The following is a 15,782-nucleotide window of genomic DNA, read 5'->3' as shown; positions in this document are numbered from 1 at the left end:
ATTTTTTTTTTTTTTTTTTTTTTTTGAGACAGAGTTTCACTCTTGTTACCCAGGCTGGAGTGCAATGGCGCGATCTCGGCTCACCGCAACCTCCGCCTCCTGTGTTCAGGCAATTCTCCTGCCTCAGCCTCCTGAGTAGCTGGGATTACAGGCACGCGCCACCATGCCCAGCTAATTTTTTTGTAGTTTTAGTAGAGACGGGGTTTCACCGTGTTGACCAGGATGGTCTTGATCTCTTGACCTCGTGATCCACCTGCCTCGGCCTCCCAAAGTGCTGGGATTACAGGCTTGTGCCACCGCGCCCGGCACCAGCTAATTTTTTTAGTTTTAGTACAGATGGGGTTTTGCCATGTTGGCCAGGCTAATCTCAAACTCCTGACCTCAGGTGATCCACCCGCCTCAGCCACCCAAAGTGCTAGGATCACAGGCATGAACCACTTCACCCGGTCTATTAGTTATGTATTAAAGAACAAAATAAGCCAGTCATGGGGCTCACACCTATAATCTTGACACTTTGGGACGCCAAGGCAGGAGGATTGCCTGAGCCCAGGAGTTCAAGACCAGCCAAGACAACAAAGTGAGACCCCCATCTTTGCCAAAGGGAAAAAAAAATAGCCTGGTGTGGTGGCATGTGCCTATAGTGACAGCTACCGGGAAGGCTGAGGTGGGAGGATCACTTCAGCCCAGGTTTTGAGGCTGCAGTGAGTTATGATGGTGTCACTACACTCCATCCTGGACAACAGAGTGAGAACCTATCTCAAAAAAAAAAAATATATATATATATATGTGTATATTTAGATATATCTAAATATATATATACACATATACATATATATGTATATACATATATGTGTATATACATATATACATACACATATATGTATATACATATATATACACATACACATATATGTATATACATATATACATACACTTATGTATATACGCTTATCAGAGCTATATGCTTATGCACTTCTCCGTGTATATTAATCTCCAAAAAAAATACTATTTCCCAATATCTAAAAATGCACAAAAGCAAAAGAAAAATTTTAAACAATTCAATTTATTGAGATGAGACTCACAAAACAGTGAAAAAATTCAGCAGCGTTCAGTAATTCACGATGTTGTGCAACCACCATCTCTGTCTGGTTCCAGAACACTCCCTTCCATCACCCCAAAAGGACACCCATCCTCCTTAAGCAGTCGCTCTCCCCTCCCTTCTCCACGCAGAGCCCGGCAGCCGCCAGTCTGCACTGCGTGTCTGGGATTCACCTATTCTGGATATTTCATACAAACAGAATTCAAAAGAAGACAGTCTTCAAATCAAAGGATTTCACATAAAAACTCACATGGCGGCCGGGCACGGTGGCTCAAGCCTGTAATCCCAGCACTTTGGGAGGCCAAGGCGGGTGGATCATGAGGTCAAGAGATCGAGACCATCCTGGTCAACACGGTGAAACCCCGTCTCTACTAAAAATACAAAAAATTAGCTGGGCATGGTGGCGCGTGCCTGTAATCCCAGCTACTCAGGAGGCCGAGGCAGGAGAATTGCCTGAACCCAGGAGGTGGAGGTTGCGGTGAGCCGAGATCGCGCCATTGCACTCCAGCCTGGGTAACACGAGCGAAACTCCGTCCAAAAAAAAAAACTCACATGGCTAACTTCTTTTGAACAAAATCTGGCCACACCCGGCCCATGTCCCCACAGGCAACAATTGACTGGAACAAAGTTACTGCCCTCGTTGGCAGAGTGTGGAGGTGAGATACAGCTTCCCACAATCCCACCCAGCTCTTCTTTTAATAATAACAATTATTATTATTATTATTATTTTGAGACAGTGTCAATCCATCACCCTGGCTGGAGTGCAGTGGCACAATCTTAGTTCACTGCAACCTCCACCTTCTGAGTTCAAGCTATTCTGGTGCCTCAGCCTCCCAAGTAGCTGGGATTACAGGCATATGTCACCATACCCAGCTAATTTTATTTTTAGTAGAGACGAGGTGTGGCCGGAGGGGGGGGTCTCACCATCTTGGCCAGGCTGGTCTCGAACTCCTGGCCTGAAGCGATCCACCTGCCTCTGCCTCCCAAAGTGCTGGGATTACAGGCGTGAACCACTGCACCCAGCCTCACCCAGCTCTTCTCTGTCACTCTTCTGGCTCCTGTCATATTTAGGTTTTAAGTCCCTGGCCAGCAGCCTCTCACGCCCCTCTCATTTGTAGAAATCTGGAGGGGCTCTGGAGGCAGTAAGGCATACCAGAAAAGATGAAAAACTAGGACTTGGGATAAGGAGAGATGAATCACAACTTTACCTGCTAGTATGAGCCAGTTAGCGTCTCTGAGTCTCAGTTTCTTCAAGTATACAGACGGTAGAATAGTAACTACCTCACAGGGTGGTTGTGTTGCATGCAAAACACTGGACACATAGTCACTACTATCCCTGTAGGTAACAGAGACTCATAGCAGCTCTTCCTTTTTTTTTTTTTTTCGAGACAGAGTCTCCCTCTGTCGCCCAGGTTGGAGTGCAGTGGCACGATCTCGGCTCACTGCAACCTCCACCCCGTTTCAAGCAATTCTCCTGCCTCAGTCACCTGAGTAGCTGGAATTACAGGCGCATACCACCATGCCCAACTAATTTTTGTATTTTTAGTAGAGACAGGGTTTCACCACGTTGGTCAGGCTGGTCTCGAACTCCTGGCCTCATGATCCACCAGCCTCAGCCTCCCAAAGCAGTAGGATTACAGGCGTGAGCCACTGTACTCGGCTTCAGCTCTTCCTAATACTCAGAAATGGGAAAAGGGAGTTCAGAGAGGTTAAGCCATGTATTGAAGGCAATTCAGCAAATCAGAGGCCAAAGCAACCTCCCCATTGTCCTTGCCAAGAATGAAAGTCAGTGCTCCAAACTGAAGGGCAGGAGATGTTCGCAAACATGGGTACTTTGGATGATGACACAGGTTCAGCCCGAAAAGGATCGATGGCTGGGCTTGAGTAACTTCGCCCTCCGCTTATGCAAGTGATGAGCAACTGACGTAATGGTAGTTTAGCCAGAGAGGAAAGAAAAGCCCTTTGATGTGCCCCCGGCCTTGATGTTGTATCAGCTGTCCAGCCTCCCTGGCTGCTGATTTCTTCCGCCACTCTCCGATCATCAGGCCTCCCACCCCTAAACCTCAGGCAACCAAAGCAGGGGAGCAGCTCCTGTTCACTCAGGACAGCCCATGATCAATTCTCCAGGAAGTTTGTGGGCTACTTTTTATTTATTTATTTATTTTGAGACAGTCTTGCTCTGTTGCCCAGGCTGGAGTGCAGTGGCCAATCTCCACTCACTGCAGTTTCTGCCTTTTGGGTTCCGGCAATTCTCCTGTCTCAGCCTCCCGAATAGCTGGGATTATAGGCATGCACCACCACGCTCAGCTAATTTTTACATTTTTAGTTAGAGACAGGGTTTCATCATGTTGGCCAGGCTGGTCTCAAACTCCTGACTTTAGGTGATCCGCCAGTCTCGGCCTCCCAAAGTGCTGGGATTACAGGCATGAGTCACCATGCCCAGCCGTGGGGCCAGTTTTTAAATGCCAACATTATTTAAGATTGAATTATATTTTTAAATGTATTTAAAGCTGGGCATGGTGGTTCATGCCTGTAATCCCAGCACTTTGGGAGGCTGAGGCAGGCAGATCATGAGGTTGGGAGTTTGAGACCAGCCCGACCAACATGGTGAAACCCCATCTTTACTAAAAATACAAAAATTAGCTGGGCATGGTGGCGCACACCTGTAATCCAGCTTCTCAGGAGGGTGAGGCAGGAGAATTTCTTGAACCTGGGAGGCAGAGGTTGCAGTGAGCCAAGATCATGTCACTGCACTCCAGCCTAGGGGACAGAGCGAGACTCTGTCTCAAAAAAAACAAAATAAAACAAAAAGCGAGAAAGAAATATAAACTTACAATTAAACAAGATGTATTAAGCCAGGCACGGTGGCTCATGCCTGTAATCCCAGCACTTTGGGAGGCCGATGCGGGTGGATCACGAGGTCAAGGGATCGAGACCATCCTGGCCAACATGGTGAAACCCCATCTCTACTAAAAATACAAAAATTGGCTGGGTGTGGTGGCGCGCGCCTGTAGTCACAGCTACTCGGGGCTGAGGCAGGAGAATTGCTTGAACCCAGGAGGCGGAGGTTACAGTGAGCCAAGATTGCGCCACTGCACTCCAGCCTGGTGCCTGGTGACAGAGCAGCAACACTCTGTCAAAAAAAAAAAAAAAAAAAAAAAAAGATGTATTAAAACAAAGATAATAAATGCTCAAATCTCAGCACTTCCTAATCTTTTCAGGGGCTCACTCTCTCGCCAGGCTGGAGTGCAATGACGCGATCTCAGCTCACTGCAACCTCTGCCTCCCAGGTTCAAGCAGCTCTCCTGCTTCAGCCTCCTGAGTAGATGGGATTATAGGTGCCCACCACCACAACTGGCTAATTTTTTTGTATTTTTAGTAGAGATGGGGTTTTGCCATTTTAACCAGGCTGGTCTCAAACTCCTGACCTCAGGTGATCCGTCCACCTTGGCCTCCCCAAGTACTGAATTACAGGTGTGAGCCACCACACCTGGTCTCAACTTCCTAATCATTTTTACTAAGTTTTAGTATTACCAATGCTTTTTTTTTTCTTTTCTTTTTGAGACAGGGTTTTGCTTTGTTGCCCAGGCTGGTCTTGAGCTCCAGGACTCAGCCTCCTAAAATGCTGGGATTATAGGTGTGAGCCAATGCACCAGCCTCCCTGTGCTTTTGAGGTTATTTACATCTGTTTGTATCTGTTTTGGTATGTACTGTACTTAGCTCAACCTCAAGTTCAATGACTTCATGTTGATACTCAAAATTGACCATACTGGCCAGGTGCAGTGGCTCACGCCTATAATCCCAACACTTTAGGATGCCAAAATGGACAGTTCACTTGAGCCCAGGAGTTCACCACCAGTGTGGGCAACATGGTGAAACCCTGTCTCTACAAAAAATTCAAAAACTAGCCGGGCTTGGTGGCACATACCTATAGTCCCAGCTACTCAGGAGGCTGAGACAGAAGGATTGCTTGAACCTGGCAGGTGGAGGCTACAGTGACCTGAGACTAAGCCACTGCACTCCAGCCTAGGTGACAGAGTGAGACCATGTCTCAAAAAACAAAAAAGAATAAAGAAGAAAAGAAATTGACCATACGGAGTATCTGCACCACAGAATTCAGGAAATGCTACAAACCAAGGTTCAACTTACTGTTTTGTGGATCACCTAGGCAGGGATGGGAAAACCATGGCCCTTCGTCTAAATCTGGACCACTGTCTGTTTTTTCCCTCACTGACACTTTTTTTTCTTTTTTAAAATCAGTCTCCATAGAGACTGTCAAAAATTGCCAGTGCCGGCTGTATTTTAAGTCATCACAGCGGGGTATTGGGAAAAGTTTTCAATTAGCAATAATCGCGCCTCAGATAAACCTCATTGGCTACAATACTGGCACTGTGCAAAGCTGACTCTTTTTTTTTTCTTTAATTTCTTTTCTCAAGACAGGTGAGGATGAAACATTGACTCTTTTTGTAAATTAGTTTTTATTGGCACCTGGCCACACTCATTTGTTCACCTCTTGTCTATGTCTGTTTGCGGGCTACAGGAGTTTCAGCAGAGGCCTCATACCCCACAATGCCAGAAATATTCAACACATGGCTTTTTATAGAAAATGTTTGCCACGCCTTGTTTTAGACTTAAGTGACAAAGAAAGTTCAGATGTCTCCCATGGGTGTTTCACACATACACGTCTCCCACATGGATGTTAAATGCCTTAAAATCTTGGAAACAGGAACTGTTTTTGTTTATTTGTTTTGAGACGGAGTTTCGCTCTTGTTGCCTAGGCTGGAGTGCAATGGCATGATCTCAGTTCACTGCCTCCCAGGTTCAAGGGATTCTCCTGCCTCAGCCTCCCGAGCAGCTGGGATTACAGGTGCCCACCACCACCACGCCCTCCTAATTTTTGCATTTTTAGTAGAGATGGGGTTTCACCATGTTGGCCAGGCTGGTCTCGAACTCCTGACCTCAGGTGATCTGCCCACCTCGGCCTCCCAAAGTTCTGAAATTACAGGTGTGAGCCACTGAGTCTGGCCTAGGAACTGGTTTTATGTTTGGATGACCACAAACATAGTAATATGAATGTGGTCTGGACCTGAGTCCCATTTAAGCATTTTCCAGCCACAAAGAACAAGTTATTTGGGTAAGTCTTTCTCTTCTTGAATCTCAAGTTTCTCATCTGTAAAATGAGAGGAAAAATGGGCCGGGCGCGGTGGCTCAAGCCTGTAATCCCAGCACTTTGGGAGGCCGAGGCGGGTGGATCACGAGGTCAAGAGATCGAGACCATCCTGGTCAACATGGTGAAACCCCGTCTCTACTAAAAATACAAAAAATTAGCTGGGCATGGTGGTGCGTGCCTGTAATCCCAGCTACTCAGGAGGCTGAGGCAGGAGAATTGCCTGAACCCGGGAGGCGGAGGTTGCGGTGAGCCGAGATCGCGCCGTTGCACTCCAGCCTGGGTAACATGAGTGAAACTCCGTCTCAAAAAAAAAAAAAAAAAAAAAAAAAAAGAGAGGAAAAAAATAGAAAGCTGAGGAGATAAAATGGGGACAGTGCTCAGCCGTGGCATACTAAGGGGTGTGCTGCCACCACCGCCTCTTTCCCCTGCCTCCATCAGGTACAAGTAATAAGGGAGTTGTCATGGGTTGGGTTCTCTAGGAACAGACTGAGACAGAGCTTGGGGTGCAAGATTTTTTTGTTGTTGTTTGTTTGAGACAAGGTCTTGCTCTGTCACCCAGGCTGGAGTGCAATGGCAAAATCATAGCTCAGTGCAGCCTCAAACTCCTGGGCAGAAGTGATCCTCTGCCTCGGCCTCCCAAAGCACTGGGATTACAGGTGTGAGCCACCATGCCTGGCCATAAAATGATTTTAAGGATCCACATCAGTGAAAGGAAGATGGGGAGGCTGGGCTGGGGAGAAGGGGAAGTCAGTGGTGGAGATTCCACAAGGCCTTGGCCAGCCCTACTGAGCCTCTGGAGACAGAGTCACTAGTCAGAGTCGCCCCCATTGGGCTGAAATGGACCAGCCTCTCTGCTCCCTCGCTCAGTCACAAAATGTGGGCTGCTCTGGGAAGGCTGTGGCCAAGTCTCTTCAGGTGAGGCAGATCCAACAGGAGGTGACGGCCGACCAGTCTCCCTACAGCTGGGCAGTGAGTCCTTCCTTGAAGGGGTATGGACAGTGGAATCTACCACAGGGATGCATTGTTTGCAGAGAGTTTTTTTTTTTTTTTTTTTTTTTTTTTGAGACAGAGTTTCACTCTTGTTCCGCAGGCTGGAGTGCAATGGCACGATCTCGGCTCACCGCAACCTCCGCCTCCTGGGTCCAGGCAATTCTCCTGCCTCAGCCTCCTGATTAGCTGGGATTATAGGCACGCACCACCATGCCCAGCTAATTTTTGTATTTTTGGTAAAGACGGGGTTTCACCATGTTGACCAGGATGGTCTCGATCTCTTGACCTCGTGATCCACCCGCCTCAGCCTCCCAAAGTGCTGGGATTACAGGCGTGAGCCACCGCGCCCGGCCGAGAGTTTTAAAATAATAATGAAAACTGCTAAAAGTCTGTCAACTTTATTTTATGTATGCCAACAAATTTAAACAAAGGATCGAGTACTCCCTCCTTGTGGAACAGACAACCGCCATGGCCCCCTACCTTGGTGCCTGATAGTGAACACATGCTCACAGATGGTGGGGTGGTGGTGTTATTGTTTTTCTGTTTGTGTTTGTTAGCACCAGTCGCAAATGCCAGAAGCCCAACTCAAACTAGCTTAAGGAAAAGGGAAAAGGTTTGGCTCATCCAGGAGCCTGCCTGGAACAAGTTGCTCAGACATCAGGAATCAGCCTGTATTCTCTCAGTTCTGGTTTCTCTGTTCTGGCTTTATACACAGGCGTGTCTTCCTTCAATAGACTCAGGGCTGGCCCCCGCAGGACCACTGGATCAGCTCAGCCAACTCAGAGCTCAGAGTGAGTCTCTTTCTCAAGCAGAAGTCCCAGAGCAAATCCACATGGCCGGTTCTGGCCAGGTGCCCAGCCCTCAACCAATCATAGGGATTCTCACTGGCCAGTCCTGGTTCACATGCCCCACCCAAACCACATGGACAGAGCAGGGAAAGGATGGAGAAGGGAGATGCTGTCGTGAGAACAGGCGTGGATATTGGAGAGCCAAGACATTTTAGGCCGGGTGCAGTGGCTCATGCCTGGAATCCCAACACTTTGGGAGGTCCAGGCAGTTGGATCACTTGATGAGGTCAGTAGTTTGAGACCAGACTGGCCAACATGGTGAAACCCCATTTCTACCAAAAGTATGAAAGAAATTAGCTGGGTGTGGTGGTGGGCGCCAGTCAGTCCCAGCTACTTGGGAAGCTGAAGCAGGAGAATCACTTGAACCCGGGAGACAGAGGTTGCAGGGAGCCGAGATTGCACCATTGCACCCCAGCCTGGGCGACAGAGTGAGACTCTCATAAAAAAAAAAGAGAGAGAAAAGAAAAGAAGTCAAACCTCCAGGATGCTCCTCACTGTCCCTGGTGCCAGGCACGGAGGACATTCTATGGTCCACACCAGATCAAGTGCTCCCTGGCTTGCACAGTTAGGACACTGAGACGCAGAGGGTGCCAGCAGTGGCCCAAGATTACACAGTCTTCAGAGCCCACAGGTCCTATGTCCCGTGCCATCAACTCTCTGGACCCTCCCAGCCATCACTGGTGCCTGCTGATACAACTGCCTGTCACCTCAAAGCTCAGACACATAGGCTCTGTACCTCAAGATAAAGACCAGTCCCACCTAAGAGGCCCTGCCCAGGAGCACCAGCCCTGATAACAAGACCAGCTGGGCACCCTGGCCAGCCCTCACCTGCTCTAGTCCCAGCTGCACTTGCTTGGGAAGGTGGTGGGCCTGGCAGGGGAGGGGTGAGGTTCTGTCCGTGGACTTCTGAATCTTCACTATCTCTATCTGTTCGGGAGTCTCTAGTTGTAGATTCCAGGAAGCAGAGCACAGGGTTATTTGGCTGCTTTTAGATGCGTTTTTTTTTTTTTTTTTTTTTTAATTGAGACAGGGTCTTACTCTGCCACCCAGGCTGGAGTGCAGTAGCATCATCACAGCTCACTGTAGCCTCAACCTCCTGGGCTCAACCGATTCACCCACCTCAGCCTCCTGAGCAGCTGGGATTACAGGTGTGCACCACCACACCTGGCTGATTTTGGGGTTTTTTTTTTTTTTTTTTTTGAGACAGAGTTTCGCTCTTGTTACCCAGGCTGGAGTGCAATGGCGCGATCTCGGCTCACCGCAACCTCCGTCTCCTGGGTTCAGGCAATTCTCCTGCCTCAGCCTCCTGAGTCGCTGGGATTACAGGCACACGCCACCAAGCCCAGCTAATTTTTTGTATTTTTAGTAGAGACGGGGTTTCACCATGTTGACCAGGATGGTCTCGATCTCTTGACCTCGTGATCCACCCACCTCGGCCTCCCAAAGTGCTGGGATTACAGGCTTGAGCCACCGCGCCCGGCTGGGGTTTTTATCTTTTTGTAGAGATGGGATTTTGCCATGTTGCCCAGGCTCGTGTGGAATTCCTAGGCTCAAGTGATCTGCCCGCCTCGCCTCCCAAAGTGCTGGGATTACAGGCATGAGCCACTGCACCCAGCCTAGATCCTATTTTTAAATGTAACTAAAACTTATTGGTTATCTTTCATCTTTTAAATCTTTTATTTAAGCTTCAAACCTAATAGAGAATCACAAGTAGGCTACTGGGCAATGCGGGTCCAAGCATAGCAGCTCTGGGCAGCTGGGTTTCCAGCCCAGCGTTCTTCCCCATGCTCACCTAGAGCTGAGCAGGCTTTAATGTCCTCATAATGTTATATCTCTGCTATAAAACCTTCAATAGCTCCCTATTGTCTCAAAGATAAAATCTAAACTCCCAACAATAAGACCACCCATCCTTGCCTTTTTTTTTTTTTTGAGACTGAGTCTCACTCTGTCACCCAGGCTGGAGTGCAGTGGTGCGATCTCGGCTCACTGCAACCTCTGCCTCCCGGTTCAAGCGATTCTCCCGCCTCAGCCTCCCTAGCAGCTGGGATTATAGGGGTGCGCCACCATGCCCGGCTAATGAGCTTCCATCTTCTAATCTATGAAATGGGAATGATGAGAGCACCTACCTAACAGGGTTGTTGTGGATTTACTGAGTAAAGGACAGAGTGTGAAATGTGCTTAATACAGTGCCTGGCACATAAAATGACCAGAAAATGGGAGTTTAGTTTGTGTGAAGATCACTTTAATTATTTGGAAAAGCCGGGCACGGTGGCTCAAGCCTGTAATCCCAGCACTTTGGGAGGCCGAGGCGGGTGGATCGCGAGGTCAAGAGATCGAGACCATCCTGGTCAACATGGTGAAACCCCGTCTCTACTAAAAATACAAAAAATTAGCTGGGCATGGTGGCGCGTGCCTGTAATCCCAGCTACTCAGGAGGCTGAGGCAGGAGAATTGCCTGAACCCAGGAGGCGGAGGTTGCGGTGAGCCGAGGTTGCACCATTGCACTCCAGCCTGGGTAACATGAGTGAAACTCCATCTCAAAAAAAAAAAAAAAATTATTTGGAAAAAGTATGCTGCCTCCAGAGGTAACTGCCTAGTGGATAACGTTCCTTCTGCAGAAGATTCTTCCTTTTAAGTTAAAAAAAAAAAAAATCAGTTTAGGCTGGGTGTGGTGGCTCATGCCTATAATCCTAGCACTGTGGGAGGCTGAGGCAGGAGGATTGCTTGAGCTCAGGAGTTCAAGATCAGCCTAGGCAACATAGGAAGACCCCATCTCTCCAGAAAAAAAAAAAAAAAGATCAGCTCACTTCTTAGCACACCAAAGCACAAGTGCTTAAAGAACAGATGGATACATTGGACTTCATTGAAATTCAAAGCTGTTGCACTACAAATAATGCAATTAAGAAAATGAAGGTCAAGCGTAGTGGCTCACGCCTGTAATCTCAGCACTTTGGGAGGCCGAGATGGATCACTTGAGGTCAAGGGTTCGAGACCACCCTGGCCAACATGGTGAAACCCTGTCTCTACTATAAATACAAAAATTAGCTGTGTGTTGTGGCGCATGCCTGTAATCCCAACTACTTGGGAGGCCGAGGCAGGAGAATTGCTTGAACCCAGGAGGAGGAGGTTGCAGTGAGGCAAGATCATGCCACTGCACACACACACAAAAGTAAAACACAATGTACAAAACAGGCAAAAAAAAAATACTTGCAAATATATATTTGATAAGGGACTTGTATCCAGAATATATTAAGAACTCTCTCCACAGCAGTGGCTCATGACGTTAACCCCAGCACTTTGGCAGGAGGATACCCTGAGCCCAGGAGTTCAAAACAAGCCTGGGCAACATAGTGAGACCCCATAGCTACCAATTTTTTTTTTTTTTTTTGAGACAGAGTTTTACTCTTGTCACCCAGGCTGGAGTACAATAGCACAATCTCAGCTCACTGCAACCTCCGCCTCCTGGGTTCAAGTGATTCTCCTGCCTCAGCTTCCCAAGTAGCTGGGATTATAGGCATATGCCACCACACCCAGCCCAAATTGTTTTTTTAATTGGCTGGGCATGTCTGTCATCCCAACTATTTGGGAGGCTGAACTGGGAGGATCGCGGGAGCCAGGGAGGTTGTGGCTGCAGCAAACTATGATCATCCCAGTGCACTTGCACTCCAGTCTGGGTGACAGGGCAAGAGCCTGCCTCAGAAGTAAGAAAACAGGCCAGGCGCAGTGGCTCACGCCTGTAATCCCAGTACTTTGGGAAGCTGAGGCGGGTGGATCATTTGAGGTCGGGAGTTCTAAACCAGCCTGACCAACATGGAGAAACTCCGTCTCTACTAAAAATACAACATTAGCCAGGCGTGGTGGCACATGCCTGTAATTCCAGCTACTTGGGAGGCTGAGGCAGGAGAATCACTTGAACCTGGGAGTCGGAGGCTGCGCCATTGCACTCTAGCCTAAGCAACAAGAGCAAAACTCTGTCTCAAAAATATATAGAAAAAGAAAACAAACAGAACTCTTAAACAACTCAATAATAAAAAGACTATAATTCAGTTAAGAAATAGGCAAAGGGGCCGGGCACAGTGGCTCATGCTTGTAATCCCAGCACTTTGAGAGGCCACGGTGGGTAAACTGATTGAGTCCAGAAGTTCAAGACCAACCTGGGAAACAGGGCGAAACCCTGTCTCTACCAAAAATATAAAAATTAGCTGGGCATAGTGGTTCATGCATTTAGTCCCATCTACTCAGGAGGCTGAGGTGGGAGGATCGCTTGAGCCTAGGAGGTTGAGGCTGTAGTGAGTGGAGATCATGCCACTGTACTCCAGCCTGGGGAACAGAATGAGACCCTATCTCAAATAAAATTAAAATTAAATAAATAAAATAATGTGTTTTATGGAAATACAACATCTATCCTGCAAGTACACAAATCGTACACATATCCCAGTGATTTTTCACAAAGTGACATGTGTAATGAGCACCAGATTGAGAACGTTTCCAGCCCCCAGAAGCCTTCACAGTGATCCTCCCAGTCACTGTCCATTGGGAGGACTTAAGGAAATAAGAATCATAAGGCCGGGTGCGGTGGCTCAAGCCTGTAATCCCAGCACTTTGGGAGGCCGAGGCAGGTGGATCACGAGGTCAAGAGATCGAGACCATCCTGGTCAACATGGTGAAACCCCGTCTCTACTAAAAATACAAAAAATTAGCTGGGCATGGTGGTGTGTGCCTATAATCCCAGCTACTCAGGAGGCTGAGGCAGGAGAATTGCCTGAACCTAGGAGGCGGAGGTTGCGGTGAGCCGAGATCGCGCCATTGCACTCCAACCTGGGTAACATGAGTGAAATTCCATCTCAAAAAAAAAAAAAAAAAAAAAAAGAATCGTTTCCTCCCTGCTTCCACCCACCTTCCTCTTAGAGGTCACACCCTTTTGGGATTTTCTAATTGTGTCTTCTGGACTTACCTGTTCACTGATGTTTTATTATGAAGGACAAGGACTATGTTTCCGAAGGTGTCATCTTTAGAGAGCATGGCATAACTCCCTGTAAGATGAGGAAGTAATTTCCCAGCTTCTGTTCTCTAACCCTTCACATTTGCATTCTGTCTTGTAACTGAGATTCAGTCTTCCTTGATTTGTCAATAGGCTGATTACAGAAAGCAAATAAGCAGTGTTGTTTATTTGTTTGGGTTTTCATTTTTTGAGAACCAGGGTCTCTCTGTGTCACCCAGGCTGGAGTGCAGTGAAGTGATCACTGTAGCCTTGACCGCCTGGGCTCAAGTGATCCTCTTGCCTCAGCCTCTCAAAGTGCTGAGATTACAGGCATGAGCCACCGTGCCTGGCCAATGAGCAGTATTAAACTCTGGCACAAGCATACGAGGAGACACTGCTCAGCAATAGAGAGAAACAAAGTTTGGGCAGAGCACTGTGGCTCACACCTATAATCTCAACATATTCGGAGGCCAAAGTGGGAGAATTTCTTGAGGCCAGGAGTTCAAGACCAGCCTGAGCAACATAGCGAAACCCTAACTCTACAAACAAACATAAATTTAGCCAGTGAGGCTGGGCGTGGTGGCTGACACCTGCAATCTCAGGCATCCCTCCCTTTGGAGGTGGATCACTTGAAGTCAGGAGTTCGACCAGCCTGGCCAGGCCAACATGGTGAAACCCTGTCTCTACTAAAAATACAAAAATTAGCCGGGCACGGTAGTGCGCATCTGTAATCCCAGCTACTTAGGAGGCTGAGGCAGGAGAATCACTTGAACCCAGGAGGTGGAGGTTGCAGTGAGCCGAGATCACACCACTGCATTCCAGCCTGGGTGACAGAGTGAGACTTCGTCTCAAAAAAATAAAATAAAATTTAGCCAGTCATGTTGGTGTGTGCCTATAGTCCCAGCTACTCAAGAGTATGAGGCAGGAAGATCATTTGAGCCCAGGAGTTTGAGGCTGCAGTGATCACGCCACTGCATTCCAGCCTAGGTGACAGAATGAGTGACACCCTGTGGGGAAAAAAATAAAGGAAAAGAAAAAAGAGAAAAGAAAAACAAAGTCTGGATGCAAGCACCAACATGGATGAATCTCAATTTTTTTTTTTTTTTTTTTTTGAGACAGGGTCTTGCTCTGTCTCCCAGGCTGGAGTACAGTAGCACAGTCTCGGCTCACTGCAGCCTCTGCCTCCCGGGTTCCAGCAATTTTCATGTCTCGGCTTCCCGAATCGCTGGACTACAGGTGCCTGCCACCACGCCCACCTAATTTTTGTATTTTTAGTAAAGATGGGGTTTTGCCATGTTGGCCAGGCTGCTCTTGAATTCCTAACCTCAGGTGATCTGCTCACCTCAGCCTCCCGAAGTGGCCTCAAATGTATTTTGTTGGGTGAATGAAGCAAGACTAACAAGGTACATACTACTCGATTCATTTATATGACATTCTAGAAAAGGCAAAACTATAAGGAAAGAAAATAGATAAGTGGTTGCCAGGGGTTGGGCTGGGGGAGGGACTGAGGACAAAGGTGCATAGCAAGGGTGGATTCGTGGTGGTTCCCTTTTGGGGTCATGGGATTGTCCTGTATCTTGATTGGGGTGATAGTTATGCAACTCTACATGTTTTAAAAATTCATACAACTGTACGCTGAAAAAAAAATTCATACAACTATATACTGAAATACTCTTTTCAGTGTACAGTTGTATGAATTTCACTCTGTGTAAGTTATATAACAACAAATAGAAGCCATATTTACAAAATTTTAAATCATGTAAAGTATTATGTAAAACATGTAAATAGACTTTGCTGCAGAACCAGAAAGGCCAACTAGATGTGCAGAGAAGTATGAAATAAACCCTGAAGTCACTAAGCTTGGGGTGCTCCCAAAAGCAGAAGATTCCAAATGGCAAGGTTGCATTGGTTCTCTTTATTTAAACTCCGTCAAATGGCTGAGAACCGTTGGCATGTTCTGTACTGTGGAAAATTCACATAAACTGTAAGAACAAAATCAAAACCATCTGTAAACTGTGGGTTTTTTTTTTTTTTTTACACAAATGGTAACTTATATACACTGCTCCATGACTTTTTTTTAAAAATGTAATGTATCTTGGAGCTTTTTCCCCATCACCGTCTAGAAAGTTTATTTATTATTTTTTGAAACAGAATCTTACTCTGTTGCCCAGGATGGAGTGCAATGGTGGGATCTCAGCTCACTGCAACCTCCACCTCCTGAGTTCAAGTGATTCGTGCCTCAGCCTCTTGAGTAAATGGGATTACAGGCACCCACCACCTCCACCACACTCAGCTACTTTTTTTAAATTTTTAGTAGAGACGGGGTTTCACCATGTTGCCCAGGCTGATCTTGAACTCCTGACCTCAGGTGATCCTCCTGCCTTGGCCTCCCAAAGTGCTGGGATTACAGGTATGAGCCACTGAGCCTGGCCCTTTTTTGTTTTTTTTGAGACTGAGCTGGGACTACAGGCATGGTGGCGCACGCCTATAGTCCCAGCTACTTGGGAGACTGAGGCAGGAGAATTGCTTGAATCCAGGAGGCAGAGATTGCAGTGAGCCGAGATCATGCCACTGAACTACAGCCTGGGTGACAGTGCTAGACTCTGTCTCAAAAAAAAAAAAGAAAGAAAGAAAGAGAGAGAGAGAGAGAAAGAAGAAAGAAAAGAAAGAAAGAAAGAAAGAAAGAAAGAAAGA

At 47.2% G+C, this 15,782-nt stretch overlaps 1 non-coding gene across 1 annotated transcript; it reads right to left on the bottom strand.

The window, feature by feature from the left end:
• Positions 1-5,359: 5,359 nt before the first annotated feature.
• On the bottom strand, positions 5,360-5,500 carry LOC116528279. Its single transcript, XR_004258965.1, has one exon. It is a non-coding gene; the product is annotated as a U4 spliceosomal RNA (small nuclear RNA).
• Between the last annotated feature and the right edge of the window lie 10,282 nt (positions 5,501-15,782).

Source organism: Sapajus apella, unplaced genomic scaffold, assembly GCF_009761245.1.
Source record: "Sapajus apella isolate SASKATOON/1434 unplaced genomic scaffold, GSC_monkey_1.0 scaffold2, whole genome shotgun sequence".
NCBI lineage: Eukaryota > Metazoa > Chordata > Mammalia > Primates > Cebidae > Sapajus > Sapajus apella.
This window is presented reverse-complemented; position numbering and strand designations above follow the sequence as displayed.